The sequence below is a fragment of the Salmo salar genome, chromosome 27 (assembly GCF_965601325.2).
Source record: "Salmo salar chromosome 27, fSalSal1, whole genome shotgun sequence".
NCBI classification, from domain to species: domain Eukaryota; kingdom Metazoa; phylum Chordata; class Actinopteri; order Salmoniformes; family Salmonidae; genus Salmo; species Salmo salar.
In genome coordinates, this window is record NC_138317.1 from 17014183 (window position 1) to 17028753 (window position 14571).

Here is a 14571-nt window from a genome sequence, read left to right on the forward strand (position 1 = left end):
GAAGTGACATCTGATGAAGAGAATCAAAGGTAATGGATTATTTACATAGTATTTTCGATTTTAGATCTCCCCAACATGACGTCTAGTCTGTATCGCAACGCGTATTTTTCTGGGCGCAGTGCTCAGATTATTGCAAAGTGTGATTTCCCAGTAAGGTTATTTTTAAATCTGGCAAGTTGATTGCGTTCAAGAGATGTAAATCTATAATTCTTTAAATGACAATATAATATTTTACCAATGTTTTCTAATTTTAATTATTTAATTTGTTACGCTGACTTGACTGCCGGTTATTGGAGGGAAACGATTTCCTCAACATCAATGCCATAGTAAAACGCTGTTTTTGGATATAAATATGAACTTGATAGAACTAAAAATGCATGCATTGTCTAACATAATGTCCTAGGAGTGTCATCTGATGGAGATTGTAAAAGGTTAGTGCATCATTTTAGCTGGTTTTATGGTTTTGGTGACCCTGTCTTTGACTTGACAAAACATTACACACAACTCTTGTAAATGTACTGTCCTAACATACTCTAAATTTATGCTTTCGCCGTAAAACCTTTTTGAAATCATAAAACGTGGTTAGATTAAGGAGATGTTTATCTTTCAAATGGTGTAAAATAGTTGTATTTTTGAAAAATTTGAATTTTGACATTTATTTGGATTCAAATTTGCCGCTCTTGAAATGCACCTGCTGTTGATGGAGTGCACCACGGGTGGCACGCTAGCGTCCCACCTAGCCCCAAGAGGTTAACCTCTCGGCCATCCTGGTGTAAAGATCACAACATCAAGGGCCCAGTCAAAATGGAATAAGGAGCACACAGTCAGATTTTTTGCCTTTGATCCAGACAATATGTAAATGAAACTTGATTACATCCAAATCAAACGTTCTACCAGATGTAGATTTCTTACCAACAAGAACATTTTTATTTCGATCATGATTCTAATGCCTTTAACACACTGCCATCCAGGTGTTTCTAAAAGATTAACAAGAGCTGAGTCAAAATGGAAGAACTTGTCATAGTCATTTCTTTCAGATTTGATCCCCGCTAAATGTAAATGAGTGAAAGGAGGGTTGATTACATCTAAAGTAAACTTTTTCCAGGAATGGGGTTGGTACCCATGAGAACATACTGTTCATTGGATTTTTATTCCAACGTCAAAACCACTCAGCCATCCTGGTGTAAATAAAGTACGATCAAGATCCCAGTGAAATTGGAATGAGGAGCACACAGTCAGTTATTTTGGCATTGAGCCAGACAATATTTAAACGAGACTTGTTGACATCCAAATCAAACTTAATACAAGAATGGGGTTTCGAAGCAAGAAGAACATCAATTGAGTTGATAATGACTCTAACACCTTAACCACTCAGCCATCTTTTGTGTTTTTAAAGGATAAACACTTGCTGAGTCAAGTCGGAATATGGGAAACAAAGTCAATTCTTTCAGCTTTGATCCAAAAAAATGTCCAATGAGTGAAAGGTCAATTGATAACATCCGAATCAAAGACAAACTTCTACCAGGAGTAGGGTTCGAACCCACGAGGACATATGTCCATTGGATCTTGAGTCCAACGCCTTAACCTCTCGGCCATCCTGGTGTAAAGAACAGAAAATCAAGGGCCCAGTCAAAATGGAATAAGGAGCACACAGTCAGATTTTTTGCCTTTGATCCAGACAATATGTAAATGAAACTTGATTACATCCAAATCAAACGTTCTACCAGATGTAGATTTCGAACCAACAAGAACATTTTAATTTAGATCATGAGTCTAACGCCTTAAACAAACTGCCATCCAGGTGTTTGTAAAAGATTAACAAGAGCTGAGTCAAAATGGAAGAACTTTTCATTGTCATTTCTTTCAGATTCGATCCACGCTAAATGTAAAAGAGTGAAAGGAGGGTTGATTACATCCAAAGTAAACTTTTTCCAGGAATGGGGTTGGTACCCACAAGAACATACTGTCCATTGGACTTTAATTCCAATGTCTAAACCACTCAGCCATCCTGGTGTAAATAGAGTATGATCAAGAGGCCAGTGAAATTGGAATGAGGAGCACACAGTCAGTTTTTTTGGCTTTGAGCCAGACAATATCTAAACGAGACTTGTTGACATCCAAATCAAATTTAATACAAGAATGGGGTTTCGAAGCAAGAAGAACAACAATTGAGTTGATAATGACTCTAACACCTTAACCACTCAGGCATATTTTGTGTTTTTAAAGGATAAACACTTGCTGAGTAAAGTCGGAATAAGGGGAACAAAGTAAATTCTTTCAGCTTTGATCCAAACAAATTTCCAATGAGTGAAAGGACAATTGACAAAATCCAAAGCAAAGATAAACTTCTACCAGGAGTGGGGTTCGAACCCACGAGGACATATGTCCATTGGATCTTGAGTACAACACCTTAACCTCTCGGCCATCCTGGTGTAAAGAACAGAAAATCAAGGGCCCAGTCAAAATGGAAAAAGGAGCACACAGTCAGATTTTTGGGCTTTGATCCAGACAATATGTAAATGAAACTTGATTACATCCAAATCAAACTTTCTACCAGATGTAGATTTCGAACCAACAAGAACATTTTAATTTCGATCATGAGTCTAACGCCTTAAACACACTGCCTTCCAGGTGTTTCTAAAAGATTAACAAGAGCTGAGTCAAAATGGAAGAACTTTTCATTGTCATTTCTTTCAGATTCGATCCACGCTAAATGTAAAAGAGTGAAAGGAGGGTTGATTACATCCAAAGTAAACTTTTTCCAGGAATGGGGTTGGTACCCACAAGAACATACTGTCCATTGGACTTTAATTCCAATGTCTAAACCACTCAGCCATCCTGGTGTAAATAGAGTACGGTCTAGAGCCCAGTGAAATTGGAATGAGGAGCACACAGTCAGTTTTTTTGGCATTGAGCCAGATAATATCTAAACGAGACTTGTTGACATCCAAATCAAATTTAATACAAGAATGGGGGTTCGAAGCAAGAAGAACAACAATTGAGTTGATAATGACTCTAACACCTTAACCACTCAGGAATCTTTTGTGTTTTTAAAGGATAAACACTTGCTGAGTCAAGTCGGAATATGGGAAACAAAGTCAATTCTTTCAGCTTTGATCCAAACAAATTTCCAATGAGTGGAAGGACAATTGACAAAATCCAAATCAAAGACAAACTTCTACCAGGAGTGGGGTTCGAACCCACGAGGACATATGTCCATTGGATCTTAAGTCTAACGCCTTAACCTCTCGGCCATCCTGGTGTAAAGAACACAACATCAAGGTCCCAGTCAAAATGGAATAAGGAGCACACAGTCAGATTTTTTGCCTTTGATCCAGACAATATGTAAATGAAACTTGATTACATCCAAATCAAACGTTCTACCAGATGTAGATTTCGAACCAACAAGAACATTTTAATTTCGATCATGACTCTAATGCCTTAAACACACTGCCATCCAGGTGTTTCTAAAAGATTAACAAGAGCTGAGTCAAAATGGAAGAACTTTTCATTGTCATTTCTTTCAGATTCGATCCACGCTAAATGTAAAAGAGTGAAAGGAGGGTTGATTACATCCAAAGTAAACTTTTTCCAGGAATGGCGTTGGCACCCACAAGAACATACTGTTCATTGGACTTTAATTCCAATGTCTAAACCACTCAGCCATCCTGGTGTAAATAGAGTACGATCAAGAGCCCAGTGAAATTGGAATGAGGAGCACACAGTCAGTTTTTTTTGGCTTTGAGCCAGACAATATCTAAACGAGACTTGTTGACATCCAAATCAAACTTAATACAAGAATGGGGTTTCGAAGCAAAAAGAATAACAATTAAGTTGATAATGACTCTAACACCCTAAACACTCAGCCATCTTTTGTGTTTTTAAAGGATAAACACTTGCTGAGTCAAGTCGGAATAAGGGGAACAAAGTCAATTCTTTCAGCTTTGATGCAAACAAATTTCCAATGAGTGAAAGGACAATTGACAAAATCCAAAGCAAAAATAAACTTCTACCAGGAGTGGGGTTCGAACCCACGAGGACATATGTCCATTGGATCTTGAGTCCAACGCCTTAACCTCTCAGCCATCCTGGGGTAAAGAACAGAAAGTCAAGGGCCCAGTCAAAATGGAAAAAGGAGCACACAGTCAGATTTTTGGGCTTTGATCCAGACAATATGTAAATGAAACTTGATTACATCCAAATCAAACGTTCTACCAGATGTAGATTTCGAACCAACAAGAACATTTTAATTTCGATCATGAGTCTAACGCCTTAAACACACTGCCATCCAGGTGTTTCTAAAAGATTAACAAGAGCTGAGTCAAAATGGAAGAACTTTTCATTGTCATTTCTTTCAGATTCGATCCACGCTAAATGTAAAAGAGTGAAAGGAGGGTTGATTACATCCAAAGTAAACTTTTTCCAGGAATGGCGTTGGCACCCACAAGAACATACTGTTCATTGGACTTTAATTCCAATGTCTAAACCACTCAGCCATCCTGGTGTAAATAGAGTACGATCAAGAGCCCAGTGAAATTGGAATGAGGAGCACACAGTCAGTTTTTTTTGGCTTTGAGCCAGACAATATCTAAACGAGACTTGTTGACATCCAAATCAAACTTAATACAAGAATGGGGTTTCGAAGCAAAAAGAATAACAATTAAGTTGATAATGACTCTAACACCCTAAACACTCAGCCATCTTTTGTGTTTTTAAAGGATAAACACTTGCTGAGTCAAGTCGGAATAAGGGGAACAAAGTAAATTCTTTCAGCTTTGATCCAAACAAATTTCCAATGAGTGAAAGGACAAATGACAACATCCAAATCAAAGACAAACTTCTACCAGGAGTGGGGTTCGAACCCACGAGGACATATGTCCATTGGATCTTGAGTCCAACGCCTTAACCTCTCGGCCATCCTGGTGTAAAGAACAGAAAATCAAGGGCCCAGTCAAAATGGAAAAAGGAGCACACAGTCAGATTTTTGGGCTTTGATCCAGACAATATGTAAATGAAACTTGATTACATCCAAATCAAACGTTCTACCAGATGTAGATTTCGAACCAACAAGAACATTTTAATTTCGATCATGAGTCTAACGCCTTAAACACACTGCCATCCAGGTGTTTCTAAAAGATTAACAAGAGCTGAGTCAAAATGGAAGAACTTTTCATTGTCATTTCTTTCAGATTCGATCCACGCTAAATGTAAAAGAGTGAAAGGAGGGTTGATTACATCCAAAGTAAACTTTTTCCAGGAATGGCGTTGGCACCCACAAAAACATACTGTTCATTGGACTTTAATTCCAATGTCTAAACCACTCAGCCATCCTGGTGTAAATAGAGTACGATCAAGAGCCCAGTGAAATTGGAATGAGGAGCACACAGTCAGTTTTTTTTGGCTTTGAGCCAGACAATATCTAAACGAGACTTGTTGACATCCAAATCAAACTTAATACAAGAATGGGGTTTCGAAGCAAAAAGAATAACAATTAAGTTGATAATGACTCTAACACCCTAAACACTCAGCCATCTTTTGTGTTTTTAAAGGATAAACACTTGCTGAGTCAAGTCGGAATAAGGGGAACAAAGTCAATTCTTTCAGCTTTGATCCAAACAAATTTCCAATGAGTGAAAGGACAATTGACAAAATCCAAAGCAAAGATAAACTTCTACCAGGAGTGGGGTTCGAACCCACAAGGACATATGTCCATTGGATCTTGAGTCCAACGCCTTAACCTCTCGGCCATCCTGGTGTAAAGAACAGAAAATCAAGGGCCCAGTCAAAATGGAATAAGGAGCACACAGTCAGATTTTTGGGCTTTGATCCAGACAATATGTAAATGAAACTTGATTACATCCAAATCAAACATTCTACCAGATGTAGATTCCGAACCAACAAGAACATTTTAATTTAGATCATGAGTCTAACGACTTAAACAAACTGCCATCCAGGTGTTTCTAAAAGATTAACAAGAGCTGAGTCAAAATGGAAGAACTTTTCATTGTCATTTCTTTCAGATTCGATCCACGCTAAATGTAAAAGAGTGAAAGGAGGGTTGATTACATCCAAAGTAAACTTTTTCCAGGAATGGGGTTGGTACCCACAAGAACATACTGTCCATTGGACTTTAATTCCAATGTCTAAACCACTCAGCCATCCTGGTGTAAATAGAGTATGATCAAGAGGCCAGTGAAATTGGAATGAGGAGCACACAGTCAGTTTTTTTGGCTTTGAGCCAGACAATATCTAAACGAGACTTGTTGACATCCAAATCAAATTTAATACAAGAATGGGGTTTCGAAGCAAGAAGAACAACAATTGAGTTGATAATGACTCTAACACCTTAACCACTCAGCCATCTTTTGTGTTTTTAAAGGATAAACACTTGCTGAGTCAAGTCGGAATATGGGAAACAACGTCAATTCTTTCAGCTTTGATCCAAAAAAATTTCCAATGAGTGGAAGGACAAATGACAACATCCAAATCAAAGACAAACTTCTACCAGGAGTGGGGTTCGAACCCACGAGGACATATGTCCATTGGATCTTAAGTTCAGCGCCTTAACCTCTCGGCCATCCTGTTGTAAAGAACACAAAATCAAGGGCCCAGTCAAAATGGAATAAGGAGCACACAGTCAGATTTTTTGCCTTTGATCCAGACAATATGTAAATGAAACTTGATTACGTCCAAATCAAACGTTCTACCAGATGTAGATTTCGAACCAACAAGAACATTTTAATTTCGATAATGAGTCTAACGCCTTAAACACACTGCCATCCAGGTGTTTCTAAAAGATTAACAAGAGCTGAGTCAAAATGGAAGAACTTTTCATTGTCATTTCTTTCAGATTCGATCCACGCTAAATGTAAAAGAGTGAAAGGAGGGTTGATTACATCCAAAGTAAACTTTTTCCAGGAATGGCGTTGGCACCCACAAGAACATACTGTTCATTGGACTTTAATTCCAATGTCTAAAACACTCAGCCATCCTGGTGTAAATAGAGTATGATCAAGAGCCCAGTGAAATTGGAATGAGGAGCACACAGTCAGTTTTTTTTGGCTTTGAGCCAGACAATATCTAAACGAGACTTGTTGACATCCAAATCAAACTTAATACAAGAATGGGGTTTCGAAGCAAAAAGAATAACAATTAAGTTGATAATGACTCTAACACCCTAAACACTCAGCCATCTTTTGTGTTTTTAAAGGATAAACACTTGCTGAGTCAAGTCGGAATAAGGGGAACAAAGTCAATTCTTTCAGCTTTGATCCAAACAAATTTCCAATGAGTGAAAGGACAATTGACAAAATCCAAAGCAAAGATAAACTTCTACCAGGAGTGGGGTTCGAACCCACGAGGACATATGTCCATTGGATCTTGAGTCCAACGCCTTAACCTCTCGGCCATCCTGTTGTAAAGAACACAAAATCAAGGGCCCAGTCAAAATGGAATAAGGAGCACACAGTCAGATTTTTTGCCTTTGATCCAGACAATATGTAAATGAAACTTGATTACGTCCAAATCAAACGTTCTACCAGATGTAGATTTCGAACCAACAAGAACATTTTAATTTCGATCATGAGTCTAACGCCTTAAACACACTGCCATCCAGGTATTTCTAAAAGATTAACAAGAGCTGAGTCAAAATGGAAGAACTTGTCGTTGTCATTTCTTTCAGATTCGATCCCCGCTGAATGTAAATGAGTGAAAGGAGGGTTGATTACATCCAAAGTAAACTTTTTCCAGGAATGGGGTTGGTACCCACAAGAACATACTGTTCATTGGATTTTAATTCCAATGTCTAAACCACTCAGCCATCCTGGTGTAAATAGAGTACGATCAAGAGCCCAGTGAAATTGGAATGAGGAGCACACAGTCAGTTATTTTGGCTTTGAGCCAGACAATATCTAAACGAGACTTGTTGACATCCAAATCAAACTTAATACAAGAATGGGGTTTCGAAGCAAGAAGAACAACAATTGATTTGATAATGACTCTAACACCTTAACCACTCAGCCATCTTTTGTGTTTTTAAAGGATAAACACTTGCTGAGTCAAGTCGGAATATGGGAAACAACGTCAATTCTTTCAGCTTTGATCCAAACAAATTTCCAATGAGTGGAAGGACAAATGACAACATCCAAATCAAAGACAAACTTCTACCAGGAGTGTGGTTCGAACCCACGAGGAGATATGTCCATTGGATCTTAAGTTCAACGCCTTAACCTCTCGGCCATCCTGTTGTAAAGAACACAAAATCAAGGGCCCAGTCAAAATGGAATAAGGAGCACACAGTCAGATTTTTTTGCCTTTGATCCAGACAATATGTAAATGAAACTTGATTACGTCCAAATCAAACGTTCTACCAGATGTAGATTTCGAACCAACAAGAACATTTTAATTTCGATCATGAGTCTAACGCCTTAAACACACTGCCATCCAGGTGTTTCTAAAAGATTAACAAGAGCTGAGTCAAAATGGAAGAACTTGTCGTTGTCATTTCTTTCAGATTCGATCCACGCTAAATGTAAATGAGTGAAAGGAGGGTTGATTACATCCAAAGTAAACTTTTTCCAGGAATGGGGTTGGTACCCACAAGAACATACTGTTCATTGGACTTTAATTCCAATGTCTAAACCACTCAGCCGTCCTGGTGTAAATAGAGTACGATCAAGAGCCCAGTGAAATTGGAATGAGGAGCACACAGTCAGTTATTTTGGCTTTGAGCCAGACAATATCTAAACGAGACTTGTTGACATCCAAATCAAACTTAATACAAGAATGGGGTTTCGAAGCAAAAAGAATAACAATTAAGTTGATAATGACTCTAACACCCTAAACACTCAGCCATCTTTTGTGTTTTTAAAGGATAAACACTTGCTGAGTCAAGTCGGAATAAGGGGAACAAAGTCAATTCTTTCAGCTTTGATCCAAACAAATTTCCAATGAGTGGAAGGACAATTGACAAAATCCAAATCAAAGACAAACTTCTACCAGGAGTGGGGTTCGAACCCACGAGGACATATGTCCATTGGATCTTAAGTCAAACGCCTTAACCTCTCGGCCATCCTGGCGTAAAGAACACAACATCAAGGGCCCAGTCAAAATGGAATAAGGAGCACACAGTCAGCTTTTTTGCCTTTGATCCAGACAATATGTAAATGAAACTTGATTACGTCCAAATCAAACGTTCTACCAGATGTAGATTTCGAACCAACAAGAACATTTTAATTTCGATCATGAGTCTAACGCCTTAAACACACTGCCATCCAGGTGTTTCTAAAAGATTAACAAGAGCAGAGTCAAAATGGAAGAACTTGTCGTTGTCATTTCTTTCAGATTCGATCCACGCTAAATGTAAATGAGTGAAAGGAGGGTTGATTACATCCAAAGTAAACTTTTTCCAGGAATGGGGTTGGTACCCACAAGAACATACTGTTCATTGGACTTTAATTCCAATGTCTAAACCACTCAGCCGTCCTGGTGTAAATAGAGTACGATCAAGAGCCCAGTGAAATTGGAATGAGGAGCACACAGTCAGTTATTTTGGCTTTGAGCCAGACAATATCTAAACGAGACTTGTTGACATCCAAATCAAACTTAATACAAGAATGGGGTTTCGAAGCAAAAAGAATAACAATTAAGTTGATAATGACTCTAACACCCTAAACACTCAGCCATCTTTTGTGTTTTTAAAGGATAAACACTTGCTGAGTCAAGTCGGAATAAGGGGAACAAAGTCAATTCTTTCAGCTTTGATCCAAACAAATTTCCAATGAGTGGAAGGACAATTGACAAAATCCAAATCAAAGACAAACTTCTACCAGGAGTGGGGTTCGAACCCACATGTCCATTGGATCTTAAGTCAAACGCCTTAACCTCTCGGCCATCCTGGTGTAAAGAACACAACATCAAGGGCCCAGTCAAAATGGAATAAGGAGCACACAGTCAGATTTTTTGCCTTTGATCCAGACAATATGTAAATGAAACTTGATTACATCCAAATCAAACGTTCTACCAGATGTAGATTTCGAACCAACAAGAACATTTTAATTTCGATCATGAGTCTAACGCCTTAAACACACTGCCATCCAGGTGTTTCTAAAAGATTAACAAGAGCTGAGTCAAAATGGAAGAACTTTTCATTGTCATTTCTTTCAGATTCGATCCACGCTAAATGTAAAAGAGTGAAAGGAGAGTTGATTACATCCAAAGTAAACTTTTTCCAGGAATGGCGTTGGCACCCACAAGAACATACTGTTCATTGGACTTTAATTCCAATGTCTAAACCACTCAGCCATCCTGGTGTAAATAGAGTACGATCAAGAGCCCAGTGAAATTGGAATGAGGAGCACACAGTCAGTTTTTTTTGGCTTTGAGCCAGACAATATCTAAACGAGACTTGTTGACATCCAAATCAAACTTAATACAAGAATGGGGTTTCGAAGCAAAAAGAATAACAATTAAGTTGATAATGACTCTAACACCCTAAACACTCAGCCATCTTTTGTGTTTTTAAAGGATAAACACTTGCTGAGTCAAGTCGGAATAAGGGGAACAAAGTCAATTCTTTCAGCTTTGATCCAAACAAATTTCCAATGAGTGAAAGGACAAATGACAACATCCAAATCAAAGACAAACTTCTACCAGGAGTGAGGTTCGAACCCACGAGGACATATGTCCATTGGATCTTAAGTCCAACGCCTTAACCTCTCGGCCATCCTGTTGTAAAGAACACAAAATCAAGGGCCCAGTCAAAATGGAATAAGGAGCACACAGTCAGATTTTTTGCCTTTGATCCAGACAATATGTAAATGCAACTTGATTACGTCCAAATCAAACGTTCTACCAGATGTAGATTTCGAACCAACAAGAACATTTTAATTTCGATCATGAGTCTAACGCCTTAAACAAACTGCCATCCAGGTGTTTCTAAAAGATTAACAAGAGCTGAGTCAAAATGGAAGAACTTTTCATTGTCATTTCTTTCAGATTCGATCCACGCTAAATGTAAAAGAGTGAAAGGAGGGTTGATTACATCCAAAGTAAACTTTTTCCAGGAATGGGGTTGGTACCCACAAGAACATACTGTTCATTGGATTTTAATTCCAATGTCTAAACCACTCAGCCATCCTGGTGTAAATAGAGTACGATCAAGAGCCCAGTGAAATTGGAATGAGGAGCACACAGTCAGTTATTTTGGCTTTGAGCCAGACAATATCTAAACGAGACTTGTTGACATCCAAATCAAACTTAATACAAGAATGGGGTTTCGAAGCAAGAAGAACAACAATTGATTTGATAATGACTCTAACACCTTAACCACTCAGCCATCTTTTGTGTTTTTAAAGGATAAACACTTGCTGAGTCAAGTCGGAATATGGGAAACAACGTCAATTCTTTCAGCTTTGATCCAAACAAATTTCCAATGAGTGGAAGGACAAATGACAACATCCAAATCAAAGACAAACTTCTACCAGGAGTGTGGTTCGAACCCACGAGGAGATATGTCCATTGGATCTTAAGTTCAACGCCTTAACCTCTCGGCCATCCTGTTGTAAAGAACACAAAATCAAGGGCCCAGTCAAAATGGAATAAGGAGCACACAGTCAGATTTTTTTGCCTTTGATCCAGACAATATGTAAATGAAACTTGATTACGTCCAAATCAAACGTTCTACCAGATGTAGATTTCGAACCAACAAGAACATTTTAATTTCGATCATGAGTCTAACGCGTTAAACACACTGCCATCCAGGTGTTTCTAAAAGATTAACAAGAGCTGAGTCAAAATGGAAGAACTTGTCGTTGTCATTTCTTTCAGATTCGATCCACGCTAAATGTAAATGAGTGAAAGGAGGATTGATTACATCCAAAGTAAACTTTTTCCAGGAATGGGGTTGGTACCCACAAGAACATACTGTTCATTGGACTTTAATTCCAATGTCTAAACCACTCAGCCGTCCTGGTGTAAATAGAGTACGATCAAGAGCCCAGTGAAATTGGAATGAGGAGCACACAGTCAGTTATTTTGGCTTTGAGCCAGACAATATCTAAACGAGACTTGTTGACATCCAAATCAAACTTAATACAAGAATGGGGTTTCGAAGCAAAAAGAATAACAATTAAGTTGATAATGACTCTAACACCCTAAACACTCAGCCATCTTTTGTGTTTTTAAAGGATAAACACTTGCTGAGTCAAGTCGGAATAAGGGGAACAAAGTCAATTCTTTCAGCTTTGATCCAAACAAATTTCCAATGAGTGGAAGGACAATTGACAAAATCCAAATCAAAGACAAACTTCTACCAGGAGTGGGGTTCGAACCCACGAGGACATATGTCCATTGGATCTTAAGTCAAACGCCTTAACCTCTTGGCCATCCTGGTGTAAAGAACACAACATCAAGGGCCCAGTCAAAATGGAATAAGGAGCACACAGTCAGCTTTTTTGCCTTTGATCCAGACAATATGTAAATGAAACTTGATTACGTCCAAATCAAACGTTCTACCAGATGTAGATTTCGAACCAACAAGAACATTTTAATTTCGATCATGAGTCTAACGCCTTAAACACACTGCCATCCAGGTGTTTCTAAAAGATTAACAAGAGCTGAGTCAAAATGGAAGAACTTTTCATTGTCATTTCTTTCAGATTCGATCCACGCTAAATGTAAAAGAGTGAAAGGAGAGTTGATTACATCCAAAGTAAACTTTTTCCAGGAATGGCGTTGGCACCCACAAGAACATACTGTTCATTGGACTTTAATTCCAATGTCTAAACCACTCAGCCATCCTGGTGTAAATAGAGTACGATCAAGAGCCCAGTGAAATTGGAATGAGGAGCACACAGTCAGTTTTTTTTGGCTTTGAGCCAGACAATATCTAAACGAGACTTGTTGACATCCAAATCAAACTTAATACAAGAATGGGGTTTCGAAGCAAAAAGAATAACAATTAAGTTGATAATGACTCTAACACCCTAAACACTCAGCCATCTTTTGTGTTTTTAAAGGATAAACACTTGCTGAGTCAAGTCGGAATAAGGGGAACAAAGTCAATTCTTTCAGCTTTGATCCAAACAAATTTCCAATGAGTGAAAGGACAAATGACAACATCCAAATCAAAAACAAACTTCTACCAGGAGTGAGGTTCGAACCCACGAGGACATATGTCCATTGGATCTTAAGTCCAACGCCTTAACCTCTCGGCCATCCTGTTGTAAAGAACACAAAATCAAGGGCCCAGTCAAAATGGAATAAGGAGCACACAGTCAGATTTTTTGCCTTTGATCCAGACAATATGTAAATGCAACTTGATTACGTCCAAATCAAACGTTCTACCAGATGTAGATTTCGAACCAACAAGAACATTTTAATTTCGATCATGAGTCTAACGCCTTAAACACACTGCCATCCAGGTATTTCTAAAAGATTAACAAGAGCTGAGTCAAAATGGAAGAACTTGTCGTTGTCATTTCTTTCAGATTCGATCCCCGCTGAATGTAAATGAGTGAAAGGAGGGTTGATTACATCCAAAGTAAACATTTTCCAGGAATGGGGTTGGTACCCACAAGAACATACTGTTCATTGGACTTTAATTCCAATGTCTAAACCACTCAGCCATCCTGGTGTAAATAGAGTACGATCAAGAGCCCAGTGAAATTGGAATGAGGAGCACACAGTCAGTTTTTTTGGCTTTGAGCCAGACAATATCTAAACGAGACTTGTTGACATCCAAATCAAACTTAATACAAGAATGGGGTTTCGAAGCAAGAAGAACAACAATTGAGTTGATAATGACTCTAACACCTTAACCACTCAGGCATCTTTTGTGTTTTTAAAGGATAAACACTTGCTGAGTAAAGTCGGAATAAGGGGAACAAAGTCAATTCTTTCAGCTTTGATCCAAACAAATTTCCAATGAGTGAAAGGACAACTGACAAAATCCAAAGCAAAGATAAACTTCTACCAGGAGTGGGGTTCGAACCCACGAGGACATATGTCCATTGGATCTTGAGTCCAACGCCTTAACATCTCGGCCATCCTGGTGAAAAGAACAGAAAATCAAGGGCCCAGTCAAAATGGAATAAGGAGCACACAGTCAGATTTTTTGGCTTGAACCAGACAATATGTAAATGAAACTTGATTACATCCAAATCAAACATTCTACCAGATGTAGATTTCAAACCAACAAGAACATTTTAATTTCGATCATGAGTCTAACGCCTTAAACAAACTGCCATCCAGGTGTTTCTAAAAGATTAACAAGAGCTGAGTCAAAATGGAAGAACTTTTCATTGTCATTTCTTTCAGATTCGATCCACGCTAAATGTAAAAGAGTGAAAGGAGGGTTGATTACATCCAAAGTAAACTTTTTCCAGGAATGGGGTTGGTACCCACAAGAACATACTGTTCATTGGATTTTAATTCCAATGTCTAAACCACTCAGCCATCCTGGTGTAAATAGAGTACGATCAAGAGCCCAGTGAAATTGGAATGAGGAGCACACAGTCAGTTATTTTGGCTTTGAGCCAGACAATATCTAAACGAGACTTGTTGACATCCAAA

The 14571-nt window shown here is 38.4% G+C and overlaps 14 non-coding genes across 14 annotated transcripts; all 14 read right to left on the reverse strand.

Moving 5' to 3' along the window:
• Nucleotides 1-1519: 1519 nt before the first annotated feature.
• trnal-caa (transfer RNA leucine (anticodon CAA)) lies at nucleotides 1520-1602 on the reverse strand. The gene has a single exon. It is a non-coding gene; the product is annotated as a tRNA-Leu (tRNA).
• Nucleotides 1603-2349: 747 nt separating this feature from the next.
• On the reverse strand, nucleotides 2350-2432 carry trnal-caa (transfer RNA leucine (anticodon CAA)). The gene has a single exon. It is a non-coding gene; the product is annotated as a tRNA-Leu (tRNA).
• A 747-nt stretch (nucleotides 2433-3179) lies between these two features.
• trnal-uaa (transfer RNA leucine (anticodon UAA)) lies at nucleotides 3180-3262 on the reverse strand. The gene has a single exon. It is a non-coding gene; the product is annotated as a tRNA-Leu (tRNA).
• A 748-nt stretch (nucleotides 3263-4010) lies between these two features.
• Nucleotides 4011-4093, reverse strand: trnal-caa (transfer RNA leucine (anticodon CAA)). Its single transcript has one exon. It is a non-coding gene; the product is annotated as a tRNA-Leu (tRNA).
• A 748-nt stretch (nucleotides 4094-4841) lies between these two features.
• trnal-caa (transfer RNA leucine (anticodon CAA)) lies at nucleotides 4842-4924 on the reverse strand. Its single transcript has one exon. It is a non-coding gene; the product is annotated as a tRNA-Leu (tRNA).
• Nucleotides 4925-5672: 748 nt separating this feature from the next.
• Nucleotides 5673-5755, reverse strand: trnal-caa (transfer RNA leucine (anticodon CAA)). Its single transcript has one exon. It is a non-coding gene; the product is annotated as a tRNA-Leu (tRNA).
• A 747-nt stretch (nucleotides 5756-6502) lies between these two features.
• On the reverse strand, nucleotides 6503-6585 carry trnal-uaa (transfer RNA leucine (anticodon UAA)). The gene has a single exon. It is a non-coding gene; the product is annotated as a tRNA-Leu (tRNA).
• A 748-nt stretch (nucleotides 6586-7333) lies between these two features.
• Nucleotides 7334-7416, reverse strand: trnal-caa (transfer RNA leucine (anticodon CAA)). The gene has a single exon. It is a non-coding gene; the product is annotated as a tRNA-Leu (tRNA).
• Nucleotides 7417-8994: 1578 nt separating this feature from the next.
• trnal-uaa (transfer RNA leucine (anticodon UAA)) lies at nucleotides 8995-9077 on the reverse strand. Its single transcript has one exon. It is a non-coding gene; the product is annotated as a tRNA-Leu (tRNA).
• Nucleotides 9078-9824: 747 nt separating this feature from the next.
• On the reverse strand, nucleotides 9825-9899 carry trnal-uaa (transfer RNA leucine (anticodon UAA)). Its single transcript has one exon. It is a non-coding gene; the product is annotated as a tRNA-Leu (tRNA).
• A 748-nt stretch (nucleotides 9900-10647) lies between these two features.
• Nucleotides 10648-10730, reverse strand: trnal-uaa (transfer RNA leucine (anticodon UAA)). Its single transcript has one exon. It is a non-coding gene; the product is annotated as a tRNA-Leu (tRNA).
• A 1578-nt stretch (nucleotides 10731-12308) lies between these two features.
• On the reverse strand, nucleotides 12309-12391 carry trnal-uaa (transfer RNA leucine (anticodon UAA)). Its single transcript has one exon. It is a non-coding gene; the product is annotated as a tRNA-Leu (tRNA).
• A 748-nt stretch (nucleotides 12392-13139) lies between these two features.
• Nucleotides 13140-13222, reverse strand: trnal-uaa (transfer RNA leucine (anticodon UAA)). The gene has a single exon. It is a non-coding gene; the product is annotated as a tRNA-Leu (tRNA).
• Nucleotides 13223-13969: 747 nt separating this feature from the next.
• Nucleotides 13970-14052, reverse strand: trnal-caa (transfer RNA leucine (anticodon CAA)). Its single transcript has one exon. It is a non-coding gene; the product is annotated as a tRNA-Leu (tRNA).
• Nucleotides 14053-14571: the final 519 nt, after the last annotated feature.